This window comes from Dermacentor andersoni, chromosome 8, assembly GCF_023375885.2.
Source record: "Dermacentor andersoni chromosome 8, qqDerAnde1_hic_scaffold, whole genome shotgun sequence".
Lineage (NCBI taxonomy): Eukaryota > Metazoa > Arthropoda > Arachnida > Ixodida > Ixodidae > Dermacentor > Dermacentor andersoni.
Window position 1 is genome coordinate 137,587,935 of NC_092821.1, and position 14,551 is coordinate 137,602,485.

Below are 14,551 nucleotides of genomic sequence, written 5' to 3' on the forward strand. Positions count from 1 at the left end.
CCGAGCCGTGACGTAATAGGAATGCGTTGTCGATCAGTTTAGCTAGGTTAACATTTGTCCACTCAATAAAGCGGTCCGTATAACATCAAGCTTTACTAGTTTTTGCAAGCAATATAAAGAAAAGGACGACCTTTGCTAGGTGCGCGAAATACAGTGGTGCATGGCCTGAACGTATGCGAACAGCACCTTTCGGGTGTCGCCGTATACGTTACGAAGCGGTGACTGTACGCAGGCGAACAGGTGCGCTGATGGCATTCCGATCATTATAAGCCATTATCACTCTTCAGCGCTTTTTTCTTCCGCGTCGACCAGTTATGAACCGTGACCAAGTTTACTCGGGTGGCGGTACCGCCGCACGGACCGTACCTTGAAAGCGATCTGCGATGCCGACAAGAGTGCCGACTGCTGATAGCTTCGTGCGCTGCGTTCTCGCAGCTTACGGAGTCAACGGAGAGCGTCTGCTAGTTCAGCACCGTGTAGGGGGACCCAAGGTCGACAGAAAAGAGAGCGAACGCCGGCGAAGGAGAAGGAGATGGCGCTACTTTTATTTCATTTACAGATTTTACAGGCGTCCCCTTCTGGTTGGCTTGCAAAATATTGATGAGCTCAGCGGCGTCGATTCCAATCCTGATGAGTCACCGGGGTCATCAGCTCAACGGGGAATTTACCTACGATGAAGAATATCACAGTTCTTGCGGCAATCCTTTAATCCGTCTATGTGCTTGCCTAACTGTACGCCGAAGACGCTGTATCTCGGTTGCCTGTTAATAAAAGAGCGGAGGCATACTGTCAGTATTTTTTTCTTTTTTTAAGATTGGACTGGAACTAGCGCCTGCGGTTCTACCTTGAGTACACTGGCTGTAGGATAGCACATCTTCCTAAAGTTGCCCATTGGCTTGACACAAATGCCCATTTTTGCTTCTGCAGTACCCTGTCACTCTCTTCTTGCATGCTTCGTACAAAGACTCCCCTCTCACTAATTACACTTGTGCAGAAAGAACGTCCCTCAGCGTCGGCTCTACTTGAGGTGGTCATTCTTGCCACTGCTATACTCTAAACACTCACTTCATTCCTGTTACGTGAAACACCTTAATCGAACACTTTAATCTTGTCTCAAGTTCCACTAATTGCTAAATTTCAGTAGAAATGTTCCCATTAGTGGAAGTTCCGTGGAAAAGAGAATAAGCATGCAAATATTTTCGAATCTTCCTGCACTGCAGGGGCCGTAAACGCAGAATTGGCTAAGTTTATTGCTCCTATGTGAATTACCGCTGGTCGGTTATAGTGCGAGAAATAATAAACGAGGCTTTCTTTGCGAACACGTGACTGCTGGTGGGATGCCGCTGCTGTCTTACCGAACAGATGGCACAATTATTGAACAACATTGCCGCCACTTTGCTACCTTTATTCAACCAACCAAGGTGCAACCTGCTGGCCTCGTTCGATACGAAATTAGCAAAAAAAATTGTACCTGAATATCATCACTGCAAACAATATCACCTACAGCCAATTTCCCTCAGTAAAGCTAACCATTCTAACTTTTCTATGCCTAATTGCTTAACCAGTAGGCCACAATCGCGCGTGTACTGCCGTGTCAACGTCAGCTTCCCGTTTGCAATTACCGCGTATTGATGAGTGACGATTTCAACACTATTTGGGGTAGACTATTCGCAGTTTCGAAGGCGAATCACACTTTAGACACCAAAATCAGACACCGTATTTGGAAACACGCTATTCTGTAGTCTCGAATATTCGAAAACACTATTCTGTAGTCTCGAGTAAGGTTTTTCGTCATATTATCCTTGCAGCGGGCTCTTTTACGCGTCGCAAGGACGTACATTTCAGCACATTGCTTTCCCCCACCGCTTAATATTTTTTTTTTTCTGCAACCATTCTTGGAAGGCTTGTTCGCAGGCAGGCACTAAAGGTGTTGAGCGGCTATTATTGCAGGTTTGTGAATGACAGTTATTGAGTTATTTGCAAACTGAAGCATTAACCTTGATAATCAGCTGTCTTTCTTGCACCAGTCAGTGAAGGCGCAGTGCCTGAATACACCAAAATAAGTATTCCCGCTAAAATTATATGGCCTGCGTTTTACTATTCCATATTTCATAACTTTCCATTTGTATTCGAGTAGTGTTTCGAAAAAGTTGATATTCGTTGAAATTATGTGTGCCTGTGTCAGTTTACGCCAGAGAGGTAAGAATGAAACAGGAAAGCTTATAGCATTTAATTAACCGGCCCCTTCACGAAAGGTATGCTTCCCGTTGATTCCAAGATGTGCGTTCGATCTATGGCTCAGCTAAGACCCTCATCCTAATACGGCGCATGTCGCAATTGGAACAGTTTGCGATGGAAATAGTTTCTCGAGGAATAGGAGGTGGAGCATTAAACGGACGCGCTTGACCGGCAGACGAGATTTTTGACGTTCGCCGATTGTGTTCACCGCTGTCGTAAAATACCAATGGCGCAAATTAGCATTCCACCAATTCCGCAGGCATATTGAAACAGCACGGAGCACACCGATAGCAGCCTTCCATGACGGCATCGCTGACGAGCAGCAGATGACGTCCCTATCATGCGACACGTGGCAAGCGACTGAGAATCAATAAGTACTACTCGGCTACTTCACTATCTGACAGGATAGTGTTGGATTGTAATTTGACTATTCGAGAAAACAATTCTGATATGCGAAAACTCAAAAGAAACCCCTTTTCCAGCATTTCCACCACTCATAGACAAGCCACGGCATCCACCGTTTGCACGCGTTGGCACGTATCTCGGGGGCCCTGGAGCGGTACGCCCGGTTCCATGCAATACATCTAGATGGCGCTCGCCTCCACAGCATCGCGGCTCACGCAAGAGGCCGCGTTTCTATCAGAGAGCCTAGCGTTCGCGATGCATAGCGGCTCTTCTATTATAGAATTGCTAAAGTAACTAACAGGCACTACTTAAACATTCTCAATATAACAAACAGTATACACCTTCGATGTTGACAATGACATTTACATTGACAGTCATCGTCAATGGTCTCTGAACAATTTCGCTCACACCAAGTTTTAAATGAATCCAAGAATAATGCTGCTTTTTCATTTTGTGTGTGAATATTAATTGGACCACATGCACCGTGTCTTAACTCGGAACATCACAAGCAAGTAGTCTAAGTGACCCTATTAGAGAGACGAGTAAAACTATGACCGTGACGTTGCTTTTATTTAATTTCCCCGTTACTTCAGATGTCTTACCTACACGTACACTAGCTGCTGCCTGACAGGCGCTGTTGCCTAGTGAATCAACAGTGCGCATAATTTCCATATAGATTCTCTGCTTTTTGGGCTTATGTTAGGAATCACAATTACTGGACCGTTTCTCACATTTTCCTTGATGTTCACGAATTAGAACACGATGTCGGAAAGACGAGCAAAGCCACTTGGATTAAATGCTGTGTATAGCCACAATACGTGCTTTAATCTCTGAAAAATAAAAGCCACCCAGGCTGGAATTTGTCGTGTAGCCGTGCACCTTATTCAGCATTCCTTACCTGCTTATTAGCACTTTTTTTCGTTGACTAATCCATACAAAACTGTGTCGTCACTGTGATATAATCAGGCTGCTGGTACTAATGTTTGAAAACGAAAATACGACACTTGTTTGGGCAGCAATAATTTTGGGAGAGGACCTAAAGCTACCTAATGCGCTTGCGAGACTTCCGATAATACTGATGCATTATTTTTACCAGCCTGCAAAGTACTACATAGCGCTCGCTGAAATGTCAGAGCTGGTAAATGTGTTATGCAAGAGTAAATGTTTGTTCCCCTATTTGACTGGAGTTCTGACTCCTATCTTCGAGACAAAGGCCTTTCACGAGGACCACCTAACAAAACATAGGCCAGCCTTTCCGTGGCACCTTATCCCTGTTTATAGCCTTGATACCACAATGTGCTATTCCATCTGACGAGGACCACCTAACAAAACATAGGCCAGCCTTTCCGTGGCACCTTATCCCTGTTTATAGCCTTGATACCACAATGTGCTATTCCATCTGACGGCCCCTTCTTTATTTTGGACTATCATTTTCAACAGACATCTGAAACTTTGAAGCTGGCGAAGCTAAAAGAAACTGTCACCAGATGGACAATTTACGTTGTGCAGAAGTGCTGGTACGAATGTTTCCGAGCACGTTTTAACTGTTGACATTCCGCAACCACGGGTATTGATCTCCCTAGTCTGGTTTCCGGAGTTATCTCTGCCTTTGTGAAGCTCCTGTCACTGGCAGCCAGAAATTAAAGCGTTCGTCGCGACACTAGATGCCGCAGTATGAAGCGTTGTGATGTAGACACAGTGCGTAAAGACAACAGCACTAGTACAACACAACAGCATCAGAGCACTGGTACCGATGTTCAAGAACTGCACTCCGCTGAGCCTGTGAGAATTCTCGTATTGATATCTTAAAGATTGCGTAGATCCAGAACCTTGCACGCTATTTTACAGTCCTCTCTTCGTTCGGCAAATTTCTTTTAAATGCTGGCAACTTCTTTTGTTTGCGTGTGTGTGGACGCAATAGATAGTTCTCTGTGATCATTTCTCACGGTCTAGATAGGAGCACATTTACTTTTCTTTTGCTAGCCAGATTAGTAGAAGGAAGAGTGACGTATACACTTTTATTGATGCAAAACGCATCGGTTTTTCAAAAACACACAATGGCTGTCAAATGGGTCGTTGTGGGAAAAAAAATGGGATGTTAGTTTTACACCAACCACCACAAGAACAATTTCGGAAGGTACTCTGTAAAAGAAGCTGTTCCTGTGGTGGTTGGTGTCAAATATTGTTTTCATTCTTTGGGTGCCGATAAGTGTATGTTAGCTTACCTTTGCAAACTGAACGCAGGCCGCACACCGCTGAGCAAAAACCATCACATCTGGATGCAGGGAAGATACCATCTCTTCATCAAATTCAGAACAGCGCACACTCCTCAAGAACGTTGGTATCAGCCTGAAATGAAACCCAAGTGCAATAGAGTGCAATTGTTCAGTCTTAGATTTTAAATTAATTTTGTCATTCACCACGTAAAAACAGTGATGCATGCAACAGTCCTCGATTACAGGGTGTTTCAGCTAACTTTTGTATGTAGTGTGTGATGCTATCTTTTGTTTTTTGCTTAATAAGATAATTAATAACGATTAGTTAATCAACTTCTGAAGCAACGAAGCTAGGAAAAAAATTCCAAATAGAAAGTTGCATAGCAGTTTGCAAGACGTCTGAATAAACAGTTTGTCTTTCTGTCTATTAGGTGTTTTTCTGCTTACTGCACATGCCCGCAAAATAAGATACCACGTGACATGCCCAATTAAGTGTCGTGAATATTTGGAGGCGCTGCAAACAAACATAGCACGTAGCAGGGTGTGCTGCTGCTTAACAGGTGACAGGGCAGTGACGCAGGCATTGGCTGTGTGATTTACGCCACCCATGTGCTTCACTCGCCGCTATTAATGACGGCGATGAACAGATGCAGTGGCAGAACACCCAGGTAAAGGCTATGTTCGTTTGTGCGCTGAACGTCTGGCAACACACCCTTTTAGTGGAATGATAGTACAATGGAATGTAGTGCAGTGCAAACAATACTCAACGAGTTGTAACCACTGAAGATCGAGTTAGTCGATTTGCCATCTTCGAATACGAGAATATCGCAACCCATAAGCCACAAAGAGCGCTTTCATAATTAGGTCGTGTTGAAAAGGACACAATATGAGCTATGTAAGGCTCGCGGTATAAAATTGTTTCTGGGCCAGCCGATATTACACTAGTGTAGTAAAAACTCAAAGACAATAGATGTTAGGCTTCTTGCTGTGGCTTCTTGTAGCCGTTTCATTTGAGGCATAACATCGCCGTATTTGTTCATGGACTCCTGTGTGCTCCTTCGCGCGTTTCAACTAAAAATATTTTTTTTTGAAGTGCAGCATCTCTACTTGCCCCATCCCTGACAGTTCTGTCATTTTCTTCTCAACCACGCTCGCATCTCAGGGAATTATTTTTACCTCTATTTCATGGTAAGAGCCTGTGTGGACCCTCCTGGTTGATGTCCTCTAAAATGTCGATGAGCTCAAGGGCGCATTTCCAGTTTTGACGCGTGACTAGTGCGACTGCTTCGCCGCAGCATCCCGCTCGCCCAGTGCTTTCTACAATACACACAGACAAGTTTGTAAGGTCCAAGCAGTAATTCAGAAGACTTGCTTAAGCATTGCAAAATAGTTTTTGAGTTAGAAGACGCAGACAAAAAACAAAGGATACAGGACAGAAGAAGCGCCACTTACAACTCCTTTGTTTCGAAACACAACATGTGCGCTGTGTACAAGACATTGTATGGTATGCGCGCATTCAGAGTGCACTGTTCTGCAGTAAGCGATTTCTTTGTACGAAAACGAGAGGAAAGGCATGCTTGCATAATCGATATGGGTGGGTATACGAAATAATTTGCTGGCTATCAGGATCAATGGTTTGTCGACCCATGATATCACCATGTTTGTCCATCGACAGTTCTTCATATGTTGGCCTTCCTGGGTTCCTTAGCTAACTCTACAGTAGTTCATAAAAGCGGTTCCTATGGCGTGTTGTTGAAAACTTGTGTAGTTCAAATAAAAAATAAAGATTCAACTGAATAGTCCGAATGCCCAAATATGAATCAGCATTTTAACGCGAGAGCATTAAGGGCCCCCATGTCGCAGAAAATCCTGCGTCTGCGTTCATCGTAAGATACGTAGAAAAATCGTAAAGTAGGATTTATTGTATTGTAAATTAATTTATTTTATTATTGCAGGATTATATAGTATCGTATTGTACACAACGTATAGATAACATAGCGTCGGAATGTAGCTGGCACAAAAAAAACACAAGCCCCTTTTCTAGCATTTCTACCATTTATAGAGCGGCCATGGCCTCCCAGATTTCTCAAAGGCTATAAAGCAGCATCTCCACATGGCGCTCGCCTCCCCCGCATCGCGGCCCATGCGAGGGCCGCATTTCCACCAGCAAGGTCGCCTTCATGCAGAGCCTTCGCCGCCAGCGTTTCCCGGTAAACATTACGGTTGCATAGGCCGCCTTTGCCAGGAAGCGTGAGAAGCACTCAGTGATCTTTGAATGCTTTCGCGTTCCCTTTTTAAAGGTATAGCTTTAGCGTCATCCAAATTCTATTTCTTTATTTTGAACAAATGTCCAATTATTGGACCTTATGTCATGTTCCTACAAGAAAAGGAATTCCTTCCATTAAAAACACCCTCAACATAAAGACAGTGTTTCGACGAGGCTAGAATGCCCTCTAAAAGAGGGGTGTCGCGTTGTGCAAAATAGATGTTTGCTGTAGCAGACACTAACCGATGGTGACGACAGGGAAACAGCAATGAGTGCACAACCGATGCAGGTGAATAACTGCCACTGCTCTGGGAGTATGCCTGCTTCCACTGGTGTAGTGGCTGCACAAACAAATTTGGCGCTGGTTGTCTTTTTGCGATATGAGAGTTCAGATATGTGGCCCATATGTAATCACGAAATCTTAGTGTAGAAAAAACAAGAGAAAAAAAGACAGGAAAAGATACAAGCTAAGTTCGATAGGTTAGGCTGGTTTGCATTAGGCTAGCGGATTAAGCGGTTCGTAGGGAAGTTGTAAAGGCTTTTACTGCATTACAACGCGGCAGCGCAACACGTGTAATAAAAGAAGTTTGTCAGAAACTGACCTGAATATACAGGGCGCTTCAGGCACAGCGCGCCACCTATCGCACTGGCCATGCTTTTCTTCACATGACGGCACAACACGCAACTTTTCTGATCAATACATTCCATGCAATGTTGAATTACGTGACGCATAATCTTATACTTCTTTAATATCTGACGCACTAATTTTCGGTAGTGAATGCGAACAGCGAGAAAACCTATGTTCTCCAGAGTAAATACTTTTGCCCGAATTGTAAGCAATTTGAACGTCCTATATAAATTCCCATAGCCAGTCGAGCCAGTTAACATGCAGGAGGCCAACTTGCCGATAGTCGTCCGATGACAGGCAAAGCCGTGGTTGTAGAAGGCTCACCAATCTCCTTGACAGGTTTACAAGAAGCCTTAAAATTGCTGGTGGCAATGAACTTTCTGAAAATTTGCCTGCTTGACTTTTTACAGACGGTACCTGTAATGGATGTATAAAAACCATAGGTTTCCATAATAACAATTAAGCGAACCTACAACTGACACGAAGGCACTTAACCCCCCCCCCCCGAGTACTCCTGACAGCTTGATTGCAGTCAGCTTGCAAGATCAAAATGTACCACTGTGCCAGACTATGCATACGGCCCTATGTTTGACAGTAAGCATCATATTTCGAAGCTTTTACAATTTCAGCGCTTTTAATACAATCCCGTTAAACCATGGCCTATGTGCACGTCCCTCCACTACGACTGGACCACATTTTCCCTTCGCTTGTTCCCCCTCCCTCAACACACCGCACAAGGAGCAATCTTCTGCTGGAAGGTGTAGAAGAAGCAATTGTATGTTACAATATAAATTTTGGCAATCTGTTTCAGCCATTCCTGGTACTGAAGAAAGCCACACGAGGCAGCAGCTATCTTGTTGCTCTGGAAATTCATGAAACGAGCCTCAAGCACTTCCAGTCACCAAAAATCTACTGAACATTCTTTTGATAAACACTGTTGTACATCCATGAATAACTGCACTGCGTTCAGTGGTCGTGCTTCCAGTATACTTTCATAGGAACGTAATTATGATCAGATACTTCTCTCACACAGTTTAGTATTATTTTATCGAATTTTCCATTGCATTTTGTCAGTTAACAGGTGCCCTAGCTCATTTCCGAGTGCGGATGTGATGTTCAACTAAACAATTGTCACTGTCACTAAAAAAAGTGCACCTGACACCGTAATGCAAAGGGCTCTTCGTGGAGGACATCAGCAAACGGGTTTAGAGGCATCCAACCAATTGGAATGCATTGCGTATGTACGTTAGGACACGTAGAGTTACCGGCCTATACGTAAAGACTTTCCATGCAGACTAGCATGTCAGCGGTCGTACGGACGCCAGCGAAAACCTTTGGTTTGAAACTAAAGGGACACTAAAGCGAAATGATAAATCAGTTTAGACTAATAAAGCATTGTTTGAGAACCCTGCAGGCAGTCATTAGAAGTAATAGTTTCATTATCAGATGAGAAAATGAAGGTCGACGTACCAGTATTTGAATTTCACGCCAAAACCCCGACGCCAGTGCGTCCGCGTGCCGTCAGGGATTCCAAAGTATCTTTTTTTTTTTCTTTTTTTTGCAATGGGGCCGTGTTGGCCGAGTAAAGGTTCCCGGAACTTGTTATGTTTAATATTTGGTTCCTTTAGCAGCAGCATGCCAAATCATGCGGCGGCGCCTCCGACCAGCATTGTAGTCCATCTGTGGCACTATATATTGAGGTAGGCCCTAGAACATGCAATCAAAATCCATGACATCACAGTGACCAGGTGCCGAAAATTCAGGCAGGCGTCGCCACCTGTATTTTGTTCTAAAGCTTTTCCTGATTTACCACTTGTCTTATCGTGGAAAGTGGCGTTTTTGGTTTTGCAGAAAGGTAATAATTTACCGATGTAGAAATCATTTTTCTCTTTAGTGTCCCTTTAAGAAATCTCTCGTTTGAACGATTGAACATTTGAACGATTACTGGTGCAACGTCTCAAAACTATCAGCTTAAAGACGTCAATATTACCATTATCGTCAACATCAACAGTGTATATAGTTATGCTTAATGCAGAACCAATGTATCTCTCAGCCATCTCAGTTACTCTTGGCTTGGGCCACCTGACCTCACCTTACGCCTTCTGATCTCCCAGCTTCTCCGCACCAACCAGCTCACTGCCCTTCTCTTCACACATTCCTAATACCCCACCGCTCATACCACCAGCCCGCCCAACTTCTCCCTGTGTGTTCCTTGCATCTTCGACATTGCAGTGCATTACTAGTGAGAAGATTTTCTCCCAATGTTTCAGTATGACATTACTTGTATCATGCTTAGTGTGCTGTATACTAACCGTTGGTTGTCGCCAATAATGCGGAGACGACTGCAACCCTCGCTGACAAGCAGATGACTGCGCACCTTCGCAGCATGCGACTGACTGGACCACTTCCACCAACGTATACAATCCGTACAAGGACAGCAATGTCGGTGTTACCGAGAAACGCTGTCTGTGCACAGAATTCAGCGAAAAAAAGGGAAACATTGTCATCCACGCAAGTGTAGCACCAAGCTGTAATGCTTGGTGCTTTCAATGCTTATAAGAAAGAATGCAGCAGTTTCACAGCATGAGCAGTACTGAGAAATCGGGTGCTGGTTGCCTCGGTTCAGCTTAAAGCATGTCTGTTCAAGGAACATCGAAACAATGAGCACAGCAGATTATTTTTATAAACATTGTACTTATTGGCGATTTTGTCATATCGCCAAAAATGAACATCATGGAACGCATAAAAACCAAAAAGAAGGCCAAAAGAAGGTTTGGATGTCACAGAGCACTGCTTGTTGTTGTTCAAAAGCCACCAAAAGATAACTGAGACTGCAAATGACTCAGTGCAAAGTTGAGAAGCATGGAATTTCATGCTGTTTTTCTTGAAGTAAATTATCGAGATGGGGGTCTCATTCTTAAAAGAAAGACATCAACAAAAACCTGCAGCTTATAAAAAAGTTCTCTCCAGTTTAGAGGTGTTTCCTTTACGTACGAAATGAGAAGTACCAACAGTGCCGGGTGCCAGTTTTTTTCTGTGTAACTGCCCGGCTAATTCAATGGAGGCTGAGCACGAATAGGATTATGCCGACGGAGTGAATCAATTTTTATTTATTTAGCGAGAAGATTATTGTTGTACAAATGCATAAGGAAAATTAAATGAAACCTAGACATTCTTGAGCAACGGCTAGAATTTTATGCAGAGGTCACAACATTTTAAGGTATTTTCAAATGAACACGCCATTTTTATGCGACGAAACGACCAAGCTTTTCAGCTTGGTCCCTCCACTCCGACTGGACCGCCGGCCAAGAGTGACGGTATTGTAATACTGGTACTTCTGAAACAAAAGGATTTTTGCCGATTTAGGATTATCATGCATTAAGGCATCATGCATTTGCTTATCATGCATTAAGGCAAAAAAAAAGCGCATCAATGCACGCTGCTTTTGCTGCTTGCATTCTGAGCAACACCAACCCGAAAAAGATGTTCACATCCGTGCTTTTCCGACGGAACACACTGCGAGCTTGTCACCTATGTTGTAGCAACACAGTGTGCAAAGCAGAATTTCTGACTGAACCACATTTTGTGACGTGCAGCTTATATTCACAAACAAAAAAACTGTGTAAACTTGTTGCTACTTTACCGCCGAAGTCCCCAGAATAAAATACCGCCGGACATCCAAAGCTGCACAGTGACATCCTGCGAAGACGAGAGAAGTACGTTAGATGGCATGGAGAGTACAGGCAATAAGAATTTTGGCATACCACAGCATAGGAGATATCATTGAACGTTTTCGCAGATACCGTGGTTAGCCGGCATTAGACGCCTTTCGACAACGCAGCCATTCTCGCTGAAGCGGTACTGGTTTGAACCAAGAAACACTGTCAACGGGGGTGGTATTTCCTTTAATAAATCTGGCTTTAATTGAAAAAGGGTCACTGATAAGTTACGAGGTAGCGAAGCCAACGTAACACTCCATCAGACTGGCGAAGATTAAGCCCAGGAAAAGTCAGGACAAGGTCCGGCCTGCCTCCCAAACAATCCTATCTTCCTTCTTTGTTTGCCTGTCACTACGATCAAAACAAGCAGCTCGGTGGGGGAATATTCATAGCGGTCTGAGAACCATTTGACGTATTTGTAGTTTTTGTGCTTCCAGAGGCATGGACGAAGAATTAGGTAAAAAAAATTGCAGTTGTGGTCCAAAATTCTACGAAATACAAGAAGGGACATCATTTTTGGGAAACAAGCAGGTCGCTGACGTCAAGCTGCACCAGTTCTTCCTGCACGATATGTTGCGGGAACGTGTGGGTGCAGGTCAGCCAGAACATGGGGGTGCAGGTTCCTTGTCATGTCCGACCACTCCATCAGAATCGTCAGCCCACTGTGTTCGTGATTTTTCTGGCCAAATCTGCGCAGCGATCACGCGGACAGTCGTGCTTTCGGCCCCGTACGCTAAACACAAGTGCTGAGTCACGCACTTTTGAAATCCGTGCACTATAAAATGCCGTACTCCTCGTACAACAATGCACGCACGGGCACTTTGGTATTCTGATGAAAAGATTAATCCAATGTGTGTGCCCGGCTATTGGCGTCCAGCCTTCGCACTGCAGCATCGGTGACGAATGAAATACGCACCTTCCCACTAGCTCGCTGTCTAGGTCGTCTAGCGCTCTTTTTCTGTCCTCTTGTTCCAAGACGAGTTCACACGTCAGGTGGTCGACTATAGCCTTTGTGCCTAGAAAGACAATACGTGTATATTCAGGTTACATAAAGCAGGTCAATGAATACAAATTGATCAACCGGTAATAGCACAACCGGTAATAGTAGATCGCACTGCAGAATCTTTGGGCCACGATAAGAGCAAAAGAAAAAATGCATGAAATATTTAATGGCATGTTGGTGCGTGTGTACCAACATGCCATAAAGCTAAAGAAAATAAAATTTCGGGGTTTTACGTGATAAAACCACTTTCTGATTATGAGGCACGCCATAGTAGGAGATTTCGGAAATTCAGAACACCTGGGGATCTTTAACTTGCCCCTAAATCTAAGTACATGGGTGTTTTCGCATTTCATTCCCATCGAGATGTGGCCACCTTGGTGGGGGATTCGATCCCGCTACCTTGTGCTTAGCAGCTCAACACCATAGCCACAAAGCAACCACAGCGGGCGAAAGCAAAGATATCCCTTCTGAAACTCTGAATCACATTCTTAGGAATCGAGATATATGGGAACTGAATACTGGTATCAGATGATGTAATCTTGGAATTATAAGGAGACGTCGAAGAGGCAAGGAAGTATTAGAAGCCCCTGTTGTATCAGCAGTCATACCAAAAGAGTCTTTGCACAGTGTCAACAGCCGGATATTAATGAAATTCTCAACGCTAGGAGAAAGCAGTAGGAGGTGTAGTCAGGATGAAAACATTTGCCGATTCTAGGATTTTACCCTAACATGCAGCACCCTAATTACACATGCAGGTAGGATATGACAATGTCTTTCGGTGGTCTACAAAAACGTGCACAGCTAGTATGCCGAGCTGTTGATGCTTTTTGAAGTTACACGAAAGAAATCTCAAATGCTGTGCTGTCAACTTTATCATGCAGGAACAAATTTTACCCTAACATTTAGCTCACTTACAAAATCTGGCCAAATTTTCCATTTTCCCGTCTGAATGATTCTACATTTTTAAGGTTTATGCTCTTTCACCTGCCACTGCGATATTCATGCTAGTTTGGTTAGCCTGAGCTCGCTGAACAATGCTGCTCATATGCCATTGCGAAATCAGAGTCACATGTAAGCAAGACAAAGGAATAAGGCCAACTCAGCTTAGACAGTGGAATAAAGTGATCCGTAAACCATATTTATTTCTATTTATCTAATTTACCTCTATTTCATGCTGAAGAGCCTGTGTCTAGCCCCCTCCTCGGCTTCGTCTAAAATGTTGAACTCTATGATTGTTCAGTCTTGACAAGTCACTAGTGCGACTGCTTCGCCGTAGCATCTTACTCGGCCATTGCTTCCAAAAAAAACGCAAAAACAAATTTGTCAGGTGAAAGTGATGATTCGGGAGAGTTGGTTAAGCATTCCTATATAGATTTTCTTGCGCTAGAAAACACGGACAAAAAAAGGGCGGGGACACAGGACAAACGAAGCGCTACTTGTCACTTATTTTGAAAGAGAACATGTGCATTGTATATGACATAGAATGGTATGCGTATTTTAAGAGCGCACTATCGTCAGGTAAGAGATTTCTTTGTTGGAAAGCGAGAGGAAAGGCATGCTTGCCTAATTGAAACAGGGTGGTGCACCAAGTTAAACATCGTTCTCCCTTGCCGGCGATGATTATCGGAAGCCTGTTGTTCACTGATATGGTCATGTTTGTTCATCGACAGCTCCAAATAAGTAGGCCTTCCTGCGTTTCCTAACGTTACTTAGTTGATGAAAGCGGTACCTATGGGGTGTTTAGGAAATATGAAGTCAACTGATAGTCCCAATGCCCAAATATGAATCAACATTTTTTTTTTCTTTGAATTGTATCGCGTTCCACTCTTTAAAGACAAAGCTAACATTTAATTATGGGAAATTATGCCATGTTCCTACCAGAAAGAGGTTTCCAAGGTTCTAATGTCTAGTGCTAAAAACACCCTCGACACACAAACACACTGTCTCGACGAGGCTACAATAAAGAGTGTCGCGACGTGCAAATCTACTTTTGCTGTAGCAGATACTAACCTATAGTGAAAGCAAGGAAGTAGACCTAATCTCAGGTTTATTGGATTATTTGCCGAGAGAAGCAAC

At 43.7% G+C, this 14,551-nt stretch overlaps 1 protein-coding gene across 45 annotated transcripts in view; it reads right to left on the reverse strand.

Moving 5' to 3' along the window:
• Window positions 1-520: 520 nt before the first annotated feature.
• The window catches only part of LOC126525796 (uncharacterized), a 129,296-nt gene continuing 115,265 nt past the window's right edge, over window positions 521-14,551 (reverse strand). For 34 of the 45 annotated variants that reach the window (XM_072289969.1, XM_072289959.1, XM_072289940.1 and 31 more), the window contains 8 exons: window positions 12,389-12,488; window positions 11,397-11,452; window positions 10,066-10,219; window positions 8,031-8,170; window positions 7,369-7,466; window positions 6,036-6,176; window positions 4,869-4,992; window positions 521-761 (listed from right to left, as the gene is read on the reverse strand). The gene's annotated coding sequence lies outside the window, so the exon portion shown is untranslated. Of the gene's footprint in view, window positions 762-4,868; window positions 4,993-6,035; window positions 6,177-7,368; window positions 7,467-8,030; window positions 8,171-10,065; window positions 11,091-11,227; window positions 11,285-11,396; window positions 11,453-12,388; window positions 12,489-14,551 lie in introns of all 45 variants that reach the window. The other 11 variants (XM_072289953.1, XM_072289951.1, XM_072289964.1 and 8 more) reach the window with 11 other exon arrangements.